The sequence below is a fragment of the Gavialis gangeticus genome, unplaced genomic scaffold, assembly GCF_001723915.1.
Source record: "Gavialis gangeticus isolate Ggan-Ray unplaced genomic scaffold, GavGan_comp1, whole genome shotgun sequence".
Lineage (NCBI taxonomy): Eukaryota > Metazoa > Chordata > Crocodylia > Gavialidae > Gavialis > Gavialis gangeticus.
The window spans coordinates 126,402,760-126,418,962 of NW_017729032.1; the positions used below are offsets into that span (position 1 = coordinate 126,402,760).

Here is a 16,203-nt window from a genome sequence, read left to right on the forward strand (position 1 = left end):
GTGTGTGTGTGTGTGTGTGTGTGTGTGTGTGTGTGTGTGTGTGTGTGTGTGTGTGTGTAAGGGCTTTTATCTTGGAACTAGAATGAAGGAAATTCACTTGCACCCATTTAAGACCATGGTAATCTCCCACTGTTTTTAGTGATGTAGAATCTAGCATTTATTTGAGAAATGGACTGGAGTCAAACTTTTAGGGGGAAATTTGTGCTTCATCCACGGAACTTACTTACCAAATGAAAAATGGCGAAACATAAGGCAAAACTCTTTTATGTTTAGGTAGCAAAGGAATATTTTTTTTAGCATTTCAAAATCAGTATTTGAGTGCCCTTTTATTCAGATTTGAACAGTAGTATAACTTGGGGGGTTGAGTTGAAGCAGTACTCTGAATACTGATTCAGAGAGGGCACCAGAATGGCATCCCCAGGCAGCCTGTGATTAGGTGGCTTATGCTGGGGCAGCTGTAGTCAAAGCCATTACCACAACTGCAGCAGGCCCTGCATGTGCTTGGGCCGAAGGTGCTGCCCAGCATGCTAGAGTTTTACTTCATACTCCTGAGTTTGAAGCACTGGTGTAAGGCACATATAGAAATGGAGAAGAGTTGTGATTTCTTAGATCACACTGCTATAAATAGATCTTGGTTCTCTTAGCTTTACCTGATTTGTAGTCCTTTTGTTCAGGATTTCAGGTGGCATGGTGCTTTGCCTGCTGATCTATTCACTGTTGTAAGATGCCATCTCTTTAGCTATGAAAATATTATTTATATACAGAATACAGGACTTGTAAGTTTAGCTGCCATGCTAGAAAAGCATACGGGCAAATACCATATTTACTTGATTCTAATATTTTCGCCTGTTTATCATAGGGAAAATAAAGCCTCATCTTTAGAACTGAGTATCAGACCACTCCAGCTGGGAGCTGTGGCAAATGGCTGTGCAGAGGGCCTCACCAGGCCAGGGACGTCATCATTGGTGCTCAGGTGTCTGCTCCCAGCACATACTCTCTGCACGGCTCTCTAGCCCCTCCCCACCCACTTCCTTCCTTACCCCAGTTTACCTCTCTGGCAAGGAACCAGGCAGAGAAGGTGGCTCTATGCACTGTTGCTGCAATGCTCAGCTCAAGTCCCTGCACAGCTGCCCTTGATAGGTCCTATCTGGAGCAGTCTGACTCCTAGCTGATGCAGGCATGGAAGGAGCTCCAGAACCATTCCTGACCTGTGCTGCAAGGAGCAGCTGTGGCAGAGCGTAGATTCCTCATTTCAGCCTGCTCCTAACTGGTGGGGGAGATGAGGGGAAGTGTGGGGACAGGGAAGGAAGGGACCCTTGTGTTGCTGAGCTGGGCTACCTGCAGAGCTGCTTTCTGCACTATGGGACAGGAGTGAGTCAAGGGTGGCTCTGGAGCTCCCCCCTGTACCTGGATCAGCCAGGGGCAGCAGCAGAATAGTGGGGGATAAGTGGTGGGGGAGGCTAAGGGGTAAGGGTCAGGCTGCCTGTTCCCCAAGCTGCCTTCCTCACTGCTACTCCCCCCTTCACCCCTTCCCTCTACAGGTCTCCCCTGCCACTGCTTTCCCCGCTTCTAAACCCCCTACCTCTGCTTTCCCTACCACTTGTCCCTTGCCAGTGCTTTCCTGCCACAGCAGTGCAGGGGACAAAATTAAGATGCCCCTCCAATAATTAGATTCTAGATATGAAAAATGTTAATAAATCTATACTTATCCATATCTAGAATCTAATTATGGATGGAGGGTCACGTTAAATTCTAAGTAGTCTTGGATTCAGGTAAATATGGTAAAACAAGATCCCAAATTTTGTATGCTGTTCATTCCATCCTGCAAACTACAGAGCCTTTTCCTCCTTCTCCAGTTGGGCACTTGCCATCTATCAGGTTTGACTACCAAATCTATGAAACTCTTTTAATTTCCAAGTTTACAGTCAGTAGCTATCTGTTTTACTTGTTCATACTGCATAAAGGACATGCATGTAGGTCAGAGCTCAAAATGTCTCTTAGTAGATAGGATTCTCTTGGTTTTAATTTTAAGTGAACTGTATGCCCACTTGACTACTCCAGCAAAGGCTAGCTGTTTTAGTTGGCACTTTTCATAAAAAGGCAACAGAAGCGCTTGCTCATGATGAATAACTGTTACATTATGTTTTGTTGCCACTCTCTGAAATCTAGTCATTATCCCAAACTGGACATATTTTCTAGTAATGTGGTAGTTACTTTTTCATGTAGATAATAGTTTTAATGGCAAGATGGATCACTTTTGGCAGTATGAAGTAGAATAAATGAAAGAACATTTTCCCCCATTTGTAGATATTCATAAATATCCCTGAGACAGCATACAGTATCTAGAAACATTCAGAACTGGTTGATTTAAAAACCTGCTAACATTTTTTTAAAATTTGTTTTACAAGTTCTGCTTACACTATTACCGCACAAAGCCTTAATATGATTTATAATAATTTGGCTTATAAATTATTTAAACTACATGTTACTCTTAAACCCTAATCATGTTCGCATTGAAATCGTTGGTTGTAAAAACAAAGCCAGTGAGAAGTTTTCAGTGGAATGAGGTAGCCCAATTAATCTATTTAGGATGGAAATTGATGTGTAATTAATACATTTAAATCTAACTCATTGCCTTTATACCCTCTCCTAAATGTTTATGTAGTAGCATAGATTTTCATTTTTGTTCTCATTGATTGTTCTTGTGCTTAGTGATAAAACACAATTTTATTTCCTGACACATGGGTATACTTCAGAAACCAGATCTCACAGATCCAGAAAGATAAAAGGAAAATTGGCCAGGGAGAAGCAGCAGCTCTAGGCTGGGGTGGGTCATGGCTGCAGGACCTGGAGTGGGAGCAGAATATAAGGGGGAAGGGGAGGCATTCACAGACACCGCAGGCTGGGGATTGGGGGACAGGCTGCAAAAGGGCTTGTCCCACTCCACAGTCTTCCCCATGCTCCTCCTGACCACGTGTCCCTTTCCCTGCCAAACAAGTAATTCCAGCCTGGGACCAAAGCCAAGCTGAGTCGGTGCCTGCCCCAGGACAGTACTCAAATCCAAGACTAGGCTTAATTTTTTCCATGCTGATTTTTTTCCATCTTGGATTTGAGTAGTAACATTCAGTAGTCTTAAATGTCCTGATCAAATGCGTTTTCGTGCAAATTATTTTCCAGTTCTTTACCTTAGGTTTGTGTGTTTCTTGGTAGCAAAGAAACCAAGTGGGGGGCATCAGTATGATGATTTTAAATAAATCCTCTTCAGTTTTGACAGTAGAACTTTTAAAAGTGGAAATGTTTTCTGCATCTGAATATCAGGGGCATTGGTGGAAAGGATCCCATCAAAACCTGGTGAGCATGGTCACCTCTCTAGGTTTTCCATTCTGCTTTCCTCTGATAACTGTTGAAGGTATCTTTTCTGTGTCAAAGTGAGGCTTTGTTGTAGATTCCATATGGTCTTTCACAGATGTTAGAAGGCACAATTTTTTGATTCCTTATGATCTTTTAATATTAAGGGAAAATCAGCATGAACACTGAAATTTGAGGTTTGGTATATCATTTAAATATAACTGAATAAATCAATAAGATTTCTGTTGTCATACAAGTGTCTAGTTTTTTAGAATCTTGTTTTACATTCTAATGTTACTTTGAAGATTTGCGTTTTCCATTATATAACTCTTTAAACATCTTAGAATGATCTGTTAACTGAGGCTGTTTAATTCACTGCACAAATAGGTCATCATTTGTATATGAAATTATAAGCATAAACTACAAGTGATCAACTTGAGTGTTATTGAGAGAGTAACTGAATAACAGTTTGGACTGACAGAAACCTAAGGATACAGCTATGACATGTCTTTTCCCAATAAGTCCTCATATAAGTTTCCAAATAAGTCCCCAGAACCAGATGGCATCTACCTGAGAGGTCTGAAGGACCTCAAAAGTGAAATTGCAGAATGTTGACAATGGTATGTAACCTGTCGTTACCAATTGCCTCTGTGCCAAAGGACTGGCAGATTGCCAACATAATACCTATCTTCAAAAAGGGCTCCAGAGGCAGAACGTCCCTAGGGGTGTGCAGGGGCCTGGGGCATATTGGCCTGTGCAGGGGGCAAGTGGCCGGAGCCAGTGGAGCAGGGGTGGGAGGGCGAGCGGGGGGAGGGGCGGCAAGTGGCTGGAGCCGGCAGCGCTCAGCAGTGGCATGTGTCGGCTGTGGTGGGGCCTATGTGGCACTGACCGCAGGGCCCAGGGCAGTTGCCTTGATTTGTCACCCCCCCGCCCCCCCGCAGGGACGGCCCTGTCCAGAGGTGATCCTCAGAGCTACAGACCAGTAAGTCTTTATTTTATCCTTGGCTAGTTGGTAGAATCTATAGTAAAGAATATAGTAAAGAATCAGCAGTCACATGGACAAATGTGATCTGCTGGGGAAGAGCCAATGTGATTTTTAAGGCAGGTGAATCCTGCCTCACAAATCTGCTGGAATTCTTTGACGGTGCTTATAGGTGTGTGGACAAGGGGGATCCAGCTGACTTAGTATATTTGGTCTTTGGAAAAACTTTTGACAAGGTCCTTTATCAAAGGTTTTTAAAAAACTGCATTGCCATGGGGTTGAAGGGAAGCTGCTTTTGTGAACTGAGAACTGGTTAAAAGATGGGAAGCAAAGGGTAGGACCCAAATGGTCATTTTTCAGGATGGAGGGAAGTTAAAAGTGGGGTCCTGCATGGATCTGTGCTGGGTCCAATTTTAGTCACCATTTTCAATTGCTTGAAAAAGGGAGTACAGAGTGAAATCTCTAAGTTTGGATAAGATACCAAATTATTCTGCGTAGTCAAGTCTCAAGCTGATGGAGAAGGGCTGTGGGCAGATTTTATCACTCTGAGTGGGTAAAAAAAAAGGGAAGGTGAACTTCAGTGTTGACAACTGCAAGGTAATTCACCTAAGGAAAAATAACCTCAACTATATGTACACAGTACCGGATTCTGAACTAGTTGTTATGACTCAGGAAAGAGACCTTGGAATCATTGTAGATAATTATCTGAAAACATCAGCTCATTGTGCAGCAGTGACCGAAAAAACCAGTAAAATCTTCCCAGAACCACTCATCCTAGACTTTAGATTGGTGAAGTTTGGTGCTTGTTTAATCACCACAAGCAATCTTTCTATGGCCCAAAACACTGAATGGATCCAGACCATGCCAGGACAAGAAATGGAAAACCTGCCAGCGTATCTCCACCACTCCCAAAATAACTGTACCCCATAACAGAAACATCACCATTCCTGGATCTTACACCTGCACTTCCAGAAATATGATAAATCTCCTCCAGTGTTCTAAATGCCATGATGGAAAATATGTAGGAGAAACCAAGCAACAATGAATGAACGCAAACCAAAAATCTATCAAAGACAGAAATACCCAATGACCTGTGGTGCACATTTCTCACAAGATAAGCAACCTTTGTCCAATCTCTCATTTCTAATCCTTCAGGGGAGTTTACAGGACACCTTTCACAGATGAGCCTACGAACTTCACTTCATCAGTTTACTAGATACAGAAAACCATGGACTAAATATAGACACTGAATTTGACACATTATAACCTGCCTAACATCTGATACCCCAGGTAACCTCTCTACAATTTACCAGCTACATTCCATCACCAGATCCCCATTCCCCTTCCCCCCCACCCATCTTGCCCATTGTCTCTCACCCTCTCTAACCCTTACTGCCAGGTATATGCCTTTTCAGTGACCCGCATTTTTGCATATTGACTTCCACCCCATCCAGGAGACCACAGAACAAGTGCTGACACTGCTCCCTCTGCCTGAAGAATGTTTTTTGTACCCAAGAGCTTGGAAAGAAGGATTTTCCCAACTATTTTACTTGGTCTAATAAGAGATATCAGAGTTACCCAAAGAACCTTGTCTGTGTATGTCCTTAGACCAACACGGCTACAACCAACACCCCTGAATAAAATTTTGGGCTTCATCATGCCAGTATACAAATCCTGAATGTGTGCAGCTCTGCTCCCCACATCTCAAAATGATGCAGTAGAACTAGAAAAGGTACAGAGAAGGGCAACCAAAATGATCGGGTACATGGAGCAGTTTCCGTACCAGGAGAGACTAAGAAGTCTTCAGTTTGGAAGGGAGAAGGTGAGGAGGGGATATGATAAAGGTCTATAAAATTATGAAGAGTATGGACTAAGTGAACAATGAACTGTTGTTCACCAAGTCCAAGAATATTAAAATTAGGGGGCACCTACTGAAATTAGTAGGACACAGGTTTAAAACTTAGAAGAGACAGTATTATTGTATTTACCCCCACCCCAATTGGGATGGGGGGAAAGCCCCTTATAATCACATACAAGGAAATCTCACTAAATGCATTATCTATCATTTAGCAGCCAATGCTGAGCATGGCTATAAAACACATGGCCCATATTGGGCAACCATGCTAATGGGAGCCTACCACAAGGATAAGTTAGTGCAGCCCATCTAAACAACACATATGGTTAGGGACTTGTTTAAATCAAAGTGAGACTAAGGGTTTTTCATGGCCTGCCTGTGCACAGAGCTGATTTTGTGGGCATTTTGCGGCTGTTCCGCCTCTTGGTGTTGATTGGTGGAGAGACCCTGGGGGAGGAGGGAGGGATGAGGCGGTGGCTGCCATCATGACTGCTGCCTGCTCTTTGTGCTGCTCTGCCCCTCAACACTGATTGGTGGAGAGACCCCATGGGGGAAGGAGGGACAAGGGGGCAGCTGATTTCTGTTTCTTCATTGGCTTTTAATGCCTGGCAAACATCATAAAATGGGTCTTCAGTAGTTTGCGCAGAATCTCTTAGTCCCCACCCTCTTTCAGCCTTGGCACATATGATTAATGTGGCCATAGGCAGAGGGAGAAAAAATTATTTGGGGGGCCTGAGCCTCCCACCATCAGGTATGCTTTGATCTCTATTTTAATGTACGCAGATGACACTTGTACTGTCAAGAACACCCACTGGATTACAGAGAGCAATTACAACTTTTGAGCCTCTTTGTGGACAAAGTAACTTAAAGATAAATTATGACAAATCCAAAATAATGTATTGGGGAAGTAATTTGATGAAATATCCATGGAATATGGGGGGTACCAAACTTGAAGTTGTCAAAACTTATACATTTTGGGTGTGTTATTCACAGCTTCTCTATCATGGAAACATCATATTCAGTTAGCTAAAACTAAGGCAGCCTAATCAGCTGTGGCTATAAAGAAATGTTATGAAACCACAGCAGAACAATCAGTCCAAGCTCCTATATTGGCATATAAAGCCTAAGTTACCTCTCAGATCTTACATGGCACTGAAGTATGGGATTATGTCGCTAGTAATAATGTAGGCATACCTCAGAACAAGTTTCTTAGGGCTCGTTTGGCTCTTCCTCCTTCAACTACTGATCTTTTTTGAGATTAGACACAGGAATGGATTCTATTTTAACTAATAATATTATTAGAATGGTGGGATTTTGGTTTAAAATCCTGCCCCTTTTACCATCCTGTCTGCTTAAATTGTGCTGTATAGAAGATATTAATAATCCCCTTCCTTTCCAATCACCCTGGCTAGCTTTTCTTTCCTGTACTTTTGCACTTTCTGGGATGGGATACAATCTCAAAGATAATGAAAGCTGTTTTTTCCCCATAGAAAAGGTTTGGGTTTTCCAGAGGATACGAGATATTACCAGGCAGAATGACTTTGCAGTGGCTGTGGCCACTCGGATTACCCCTTTATATACTCTTTGGAAATTAGATCGGAGGGGAGAAAGGTATTCACAGTTAAATCTCAATAATAAATGGCAATCCTCTTTTGACTAGACTCAGGACTGAACAGATGCCCACAGCTGTTCTGGCTGGATGTAGATTTTCCATTCCAAGGGCTAAAAGATGTTGCCCAGCCTGTCTAGGAGTTTTGGCAGACACTATCTGCTATGTTTTAGAATGTTCTTTATATAATGACATAAGTAGAACTTATTTATTACCATTCTTGCAGAAATTGATACATTTTTCAAACAGAGAGAAATTAATCTGGCTTTTACAGCAAACATCCAAATGTAATAAACAGTCTTGCAATTTTTGCTTTTAAGACTGAGGCGATTAGAGTTAAATATCCTTTATTACTGATATGAATGATACATTTTAACATTAGATTTGATTTTATTGTCTCAATTGTGGATCTATGTAAAACAATTATAGAGTCTTGATTTACTACTATATTTATATTAACGTTTTTATGTTGGTGGGCTCTATTTCTAGTATAATATTTGTAGTTCAGTTACTTTGTTCAAACTTATTTATACTGTGGTCTTATGTGTGTTATGCCATTTTCAGGAGCATGGCATTTAGCCAGAATCCTTAATCAGTTGAATTGAATTGAATTCAACTGCAAGTGGCTCATCTGGGGGCATGGCTCCTGCTTCTGTGTGCATCCGGGAGGCATGGGGGGGATGTACCCCTGCATCTGTGTGGGGTGAGGGCAGGCTGCCTTTATGGGCTGGGGCCAGGACTGTGCCGAGCTCTTCTGACTTGGGGCAGGGTGGGTGCTGGGGTCCCAGGGGCTCCATCCTCTCTGGCCCAGCTGCACAGCTGAGGCTGGCCCTGCTCCAGGCCCTGGCTCTGGGCCCACCCTGGGCAGAACATGGCCAGGGCCGGGACTGGTGTGTGGCTGGTGGGCAGTGGATTTGTTGGCGTGGGGGGACACTGGCACCAGGCAGTGACTCCGGGCATGAGGGAAGGGGTGGCCACATGGGCATAGCAGGCCCTGGCCCTTATCCTGATCCTGGGCTTGGCTCCGCTGTGCTCCACTCCCTCCCAATCCCTGCCCACTTCCAGCCCCAGTCCCATTCCCTCCCTCCCACCTCCTCTCCCCTTCTTCCACAGCTCTTTCCCTTTCTCCTGCAGACTTTTCTGCTGGGGGGGGCATGTGCACATGTGGATGCACACTCAGCTTCTCCCTCCTCCCCCCCCATTTTTTTTCTCCCTCCACCTGTGTCAGACAGTAAGGAGATGGGGAAGGAACTGATAGGGGAAAAAGTTGTGGGGAAACAGAAAGCAAAGGGACTATCTGACACCCCCCCAGATTTATTTTCCCTGCTGTAGCAATGGGAGGGGGGAAAAGCCAAGGAAAATCTCCAATGATTACTTTCTGTACCTAGAATATTATAACATATGCATACATTTTCCATTTATAGAATCTAATTATTGTGGGTGGTCAGCTTATAAGCAGGGTCATTTTCTTTTTGAATAAATAGGGTATTTTACGCAACAGGTAGTTAACTTATGGAATTAATTGCCACAGGAGGTGGTGGAGACAGATAGTACAGCCAGCTTCAAAAAACGGCTGGATAAATTCATGGATCATAGATACGTTAATAGCTATTGAATAGAATGGTTGGAGATGTTTCTTCTGGCATGTCTAAATCAATAGTTGTGGATACCAGGGATGGTATCTATTGAATTAGGGGGTAGATTGCTTTAGATCGGGGTGGGCAGAGTCTGGCCCACAGGCCAGATTCGGCCCATGCCAGACTCCATTTCACAGCAGCCCCTGTCCATGTCACTGCAGGCAGTTTCCATGGAGACCCCAGGAGGGGCAAGGCCATGACAGCTCAGGGCTGGAGTTTCAATGGAGATCAGCCCTAGGAACTCTGGAAGGGTGTACAGCTAGGCACGGAGCTCCTCTGGGGCTGGGTTCTTGTGGCAGTGATAGCGTGGTCCAGAGCCAGGGCAGAGCCACGATCTGCCTGTACTCCCTGGGCAGGGGTGCGCAGGCAACGGATCGCGGCTCTGCCCTGGCTCTAGATCACGCTGTCACCACTGCAAAATCCCAGCCCCAACCCTGGAGCAGCTCTCTGCTCAGCTGTGCATCCTGCCAGCACTTCTTGGGCTGGTCTCCATAAAAACTCCAGCTCTGAGCTGTCATGACCTGCCCTTCCTGGGGTCTCCATGGAAACTCCATGGAAACCGGCCACTGGGAAACAGTCTGGCCTCCGGCCAGATCCACCATTATTCCCATCCCTGCTTTAGATATAACCTATTCAGTGGTTTCCCTCTAAAGCATCCCACTAAAGATTGAGGATCACTCAGCAAAATCTGAGCGGTCGCAAAGCTTCCTATCGTGCGTGGATGATCTCTACCTGACTCAAGAAGTCTATGGGCCAATGAGAGGTAAAGCGCTGCTCGACCTGGTACTGGCAACTGGGGATGACCTAATCAGCGACCTAGTGGTCAATAGGAAACTGGGTGAGAGCGACCACGAGCTGATCACCTTCACCATCTGCCGTAAAGCTGGCAAGTCAGTCAGCAACACTGAAGTCCTTGACTTCAGGAAAGCTGACTTTGACAAGCTCAGGAGGCTTGTCAGTGAGGCCCTAAGGGATCATGACCCCAGGGGGAGGGGAGTCCAGGAAGAGTGGTTGCGCCTCAAGGGAGCGATCCTCAGTGCACAAGCTAATTCTATTTCATCTTGGAGGAAAGGCAGCAAGAGGGCACAGCAGCCCCCCTGGCTCTGTGGACATTGGAGTCAGAATTGGACTGGCCAAGTTCGCCCATGACACCTAACTTTGGGGCACAGCATCCACACCAGAAGACAGGAGGGCGATCCAGGCTGACCTGGACAGGCTCAGCAAATCGGTGGACAAGAACCTGATGGTGTTTAACGCTGAAAAATGCAAGGTTCTCTGCCTGGGGAGGAAAAACCTGCAGCATCCTTATAGGCTCGGCAGTGCTATGCTGGCTAGTACTATGGAAGAAAGTACATTGACCACAAGATGAGGATGAGCCTGCAATGCGATGCTGCGGCTAGTAAAGTGAGCAAAACACTGGCTTGCATCCATAGATGTTTCTCAAACAAATCCTGGGATGTCATTCTCCCCTTGTACTCGGCCTTGGTGAGGCTGCAGCTGGAGTACTGAGTCCAGTTTTGGGCTCCACAATTCAAAAAGGATGTGGAGAAGCTTGAGAGAGTCCAGAGAAGAGCCATGCACGTGATCAGAGGTCAGGAAAACAGACCTTACGATGACAGGCTGAGAGCTATGGATCTCTTTAGCCTGGAAAAGCACAGGCTCAGGGGTGATCTGATGGCCACCTATAAGTTTATCAGGGGTGACCATCTGTTTCTGGGGGAACGTTTGTTCACCAGAGCGCCCCAAGGAATGACGAGGTTGAACGGTCATAAACTACTGCAAGCCCGTTTCAGGCTGGATGTAAGGAAGAATTTCTTTACTGTCTGAGCCCCCCAGGTCTGGAACAGCCTGCCATTGGACATGGTTCAAGCACCTACATTGAACACCTTCAAGAGTGAATTGGATGCTTATCTTGCTGGGATCCTATGACCCCAGCTGACTTGCTGCCCTTTGGGTGGGGGGCTGGACTCGATGATCTTCCGTGGTCCTTCCAACCGTAATGTCTATGAAATCTATAAAATTTACTCCAGCAGCTGTCAGAGACAGAATACTGTGCTAGATGGATTGATTATCTGACCTACCATGGCACTTCTTATGTTCTTACAATTTTGTGCATGTCATATGGAATAACAGCATCTATATGTGACCCCATCTATTCAGATTAGATTCCTTAACATATAATTCATCCCCTCATGCAAATGTATTATGAAATTGTCTTTATCACCTGCATACTTTCCACAAGGACCTTGTGGCATTCAGCATGCAGGGTGGTGTATGCAAACTTAAATCTGGCATTTCCTTAATTTTCTGGCCCTGACTTTGCAATTTAAATAACACTATTTTAACAGAATATTTTTTTAAGGAGAGGGAAGGTACATTACAATAATAAACCTGGTTGAATAGCTTGGTTCCATTTTGGGATTGGATACAGATCTTTTCTCAGGGGTTTTGTTGGGTTTTATTGACCCTTTTTTTTTTTTTTTAACATTTCTGCAGCTTTTTAGCAAGTACTGTACAGTATTATCAGGGAGAAAAGAATGAAACTTGTTTTTGTTTTTTAACTCTAATGGCTAGATTCAAGTTCTTGAAAGAATTATTAAAATGAAATCCCTCTTACAAAAAAGAAATCAATATGTTAGCTAAAATGTAAACTAATTGGCAAACAAGCTGTGTATGGAAGTACCCAATCATATGACCATGAGCTATTGAAGGTCTTTTGGCTTTTGTTTTAGCTGATGCATACCAGTTTGCTGTCCTGTACAATGGGAATCTTTGGCCTGAACCTGCAACAAACTATAGAGCCTACTCCATATGCAGAACCAACTCCAACCCCATCTGACACCATTTAAAGTCTTAGTGATGGAGCTTTCCTTGTATATGAGGCACTGTAAGCAGGTTGCTGAGCCTCCTGGCTTCTGCAAGTGGGTTTACTTCTAGAGGAGATCCTCAGCCAGTCCTTCCAAGCAAAACACAGTTCTTTAAAGAAAGAAAGAGAATGAAACAAAGAAAACCAAATCCTTCTGCCCTGTTCTTCAGATGAGAAGGAGAGCCCCTTTTGCTTGGTCTCTGGCACAGCAGCCTGGCTCCTCTGCAGCATGTTGTTTTGCTTACGGCTTGCTTCCGCCTCTGCTCTGCTTACTCTTCTGGGAGCTTTTAAAGCTCCCAGCAGGATGCTCCCTGATTATCTAAACACCCTGCAGGTGGGTTTTCTCAACAGGGTTGTTCCTTTTTAAATGGGCAGACCACTGTTACACAAACTATACCTCCCAAGAGTAGAGTCTGCAACCCCACTCTTCTGTATCTAGTCCCCTGTGAGAAAAAGTCCATGTTGGTATGTGCAGCTCCTGGTCAAAGGAGTAGGTTTGTAGCGCCAGGGTACAACACATCCGCTTGGGGTTGGCTGCTTGCATTGCATGTCCCCATATTTAAAGAATCGTAGAAAAGTAGGGCTGGAAGGGACCTCTGGAGATCATCTGGTCCAGCCTCCTGCCTGAGGCAGGATCATCCCTGTTGACAGCATCCCAAGTAAATCCTTGTCTAACCTATTATTAAAATTACACAATCAACCCTGTTACACAATTACAAGCTGCAGCATCCTAACCTGCCCCAGGTAAAGTGGGAGTACAATGGTGGCCAGTATCCTGCTGTTGCAAGTGTTGTTAAAATAAGCTCACAAGATCCAAGGAAGAGGGCCATGTTCTGTGCTATGCAGGAAGGTAACCCCACACCAACAGTCCATGCTAATCTGACCATAAAGTAAAACTTCTTCCAGATCCCAAATATGTCAGTTGGTCTGACCCTGAGTAGAGGGGACAAGATCCTTTAACTAGGAACCTCCAAGTATAGTTCCAGCAGGAGTATTGGTACACTCTAGTAAAAATCCCCATGCCAATATCCATTATTTCTGAAGAAGGGAATCGCCACTTCCATGCATGTAGCAAGAGGAGGAGAAAAAAAATCCTTCCTTGTCCCGTGCAGCAACCAGCAAATCCCAGAAACATGGGAAATACCCATAGTAGAGCATAGGCATAGCTATGCCTAGTTCATCCCTGACCAGTGCCTCTAAGGGCATCAAAAAAAACACCACCTGGATTGTCATCTTCTTCCCCCTTGCACCCAGAGCCATGTATCATAGTGTTTAGGGTCAGAAGGGACTTAAACAGATCATCAGGTCTGACCCCCTGCTTCGGGCAGAAGCAGGTGCCAGGGTCATATTACCCCAGCAAAATGTGTGTCCAGCCTCCTCTTGAAGACCGCCAAGGTAGGAGAAAGTACCACTTCACTTGGGAGCCCATTCCAGAGCCTGGCAGCTTTGTCTGTAAAGTAATGTCTCCTGATGTCCAGCGTGAACCTTCTCTCTAACAATTTGTGGCCATTATTCTTAGTAACCCCGGGTGGTGCCAGGGGAAATAGATCCTCCCCCAGTTACCGCTGGTGTCCCTGGTGAGTTTGTAAATGGCCACTAGATCCCTTCTCAGCCTTCCTTTTGTGGAGGCTGAGTAGGTTCAGGCCCTTTAGCTTCTCTTTGTAGGGCCTGCTCCGCTGCCCCTTGACCATGCAAGTGGTGCTCCTCTGGACCCTCTCAATGCTAGTTGCATCCCTCTTGAAGTGCAGTGCCTAGAACTGGACGCAGTACTCCAACTGCGGCCTGACCAATGCCGCATAAAGGGCATCCCTGGACCTGCTTGTGATGCACCTGTAGATGTACAACAAGGTGCGGTTACCCTTACTGACCACTTCCTCACATTGGTGGCTCATGTTCATCCTGGAGTCAACAAGGACTCCAAGATCCCTTTCTGCCACCATGTTGACAAGAAGGGTGTTCCCCAACCTATAGGTGTGTTGCTGGTTCCTTCTCCCTAGATGCAGCACCTTGCACTTGTCTGCATTGAATTCCATCCTATTCTTATCTGCCCACCTCGTAATTTGTCTAGATCTAGCTGGATTCTGTCCCTCCCCTTCAGTGTGCCCACCTCGCCCTACAACTTGGTGTCGTCAGCGAATTTGGACAGCGTGCGTTCCACGCCCACATCCAGATCGCTGATAAAGATGTTGAACAGTACAGGCCCCAGGACCGAGCTCTGGGGGACTCCACTGCCCACATCCCTCCAGGTTGGAAACGACTCATCCACCACCACTCTCTGGGTGCAACCATCTAGTCAATTTGCCACTCATCTGACTGTGTAGGCATCAATGTTGCAGTCACCGAGTTTTTTTACGAGAAAGTGGTGAGAAACCATGTCAAAGGCCCTCTTAAAGTCCAGGAAGATGACATCCACCCCAACACCCTTGTCCAGGGACTTTGTGACCTGATCATAAAAAGAAACCAGGTTAGTTAGGCAGGACCTGCCCTCAATTGAACCCACTTTTAGTATGCATCACAGGTTCCAATGCATTGAGCACTGACATCCACCTAAAATTTGTTGTATCAAGAGTTTGTGCATGTTGTGAACTTCTCCATTCATAGACTTACAAGTGTGCTCAGAGGCAGTGCTATTTGAAAGAGTCATGGTCTGGAGGACGTCTCGCAGAACTGTAGTGTGCCGTTTGCTGCCACTTATGTGCATGAGCAATGGACAAACTATCGCTCACAGGGTTATTGTAAAGTATTCTGACAGTAAATAAAGCCTGTTTATCAAACAGATCTTTAGTGAGCTAATTTTTTCCATGTTGTTGCATAGTTTCCATGTACATCAACTCTCTTGATTATAAGATTCACTTCATTGATGTCGCTTTCCCATAGCCAAAGAAACCTCCCACTATGTGACTCTAGTGAATCTGTAAACCCCAAGGGCACCAGATGCTGCATCACACTGGAAATAATGAATGGCAGTAGGAGTATGATGGTGTGTCTCCTGTTTTTTCTTGCACATGTGTATATCTTGCTCATTCATGTGACTGATGTAGGAAGCAACAACCCATACATCAGTATCTTTGAAATAAAAAATGACGGTGCAGGAATTATCCATTTGAGCTGCATGGAAGAATGCCCTTGTGTCAGCCTCACATGGAGATTTCAATACAAAACACACATCATGTTTTCTGGATTTTAAATCATAGCAGATGAGATTCATTGTGAAGTACAGGTTAGCATGATGGAAGAAAGAACAAAAGAAAATGTTGTAGTCTCATTTTGTTAGAATGCTTTGACAGAAACAAGCACCAGGATGCTCCAGTAGGCATTTGCTGGTCAGAAACAGGGTAGACATTAGGAACAAACCAGACTGACTTTGACTGACAATGCTGCTGCTTTGTACTAGACATCAACAGTTCTCCCCCATAAACATAATCAATTAAGTGAAATGCCACTGCTTGTGGGCATTGACCAGTGACACACTTGAAGAGACTGAGGGCATATTCAGACTATGTCTTGCTCAGTGGGACTTTATTCCGTATCATTCCAACATCTATTAATTCATGATAATGTGATGGTGGTGAGATCGACTGGAGGTTCATCAGTGTTACAAACTTTGATTTGATAGGTTTGTGGAATGTCTCATCTGCTGTGAAGAGCAAAACGCTCACAGAAGTAATTTTGTATTGCATAATTTCTTCTAAAGTTATGGTAGTCTCTTTTCTGCTGGTTAGAAGGTCAATTATTTGGTTCATTGTAGTATGGGCAACCATTTTCCTACACTCTTGCTTGCTCTTGGTTGCAGTTGTTTTTGCTGTAAAGGTCTTGCTTTTTCCTTGTGGTGATAGTGTCATGTATTGACTGAGTTTCATAAGAAAGTCTCTCCAGAACGTTTTCCACGATCACATTACCTGCATC

The 16,203-nt window shown here is 44.7% G+C and overlaps 1 protein-coding gene across 1 annotated transcript in view; it reads left to right on the plus strand.

The window, feature by feature from the left end:
• Positions 1-16,203, plus strand: part of PCCA (propionyl-CoA carboxylase alpha subunit) — a 569,837-nt gene that overhangs the window by 65,794 nt on the left and 487,840 nt on the right. The window lies entirely within an intron of this gene.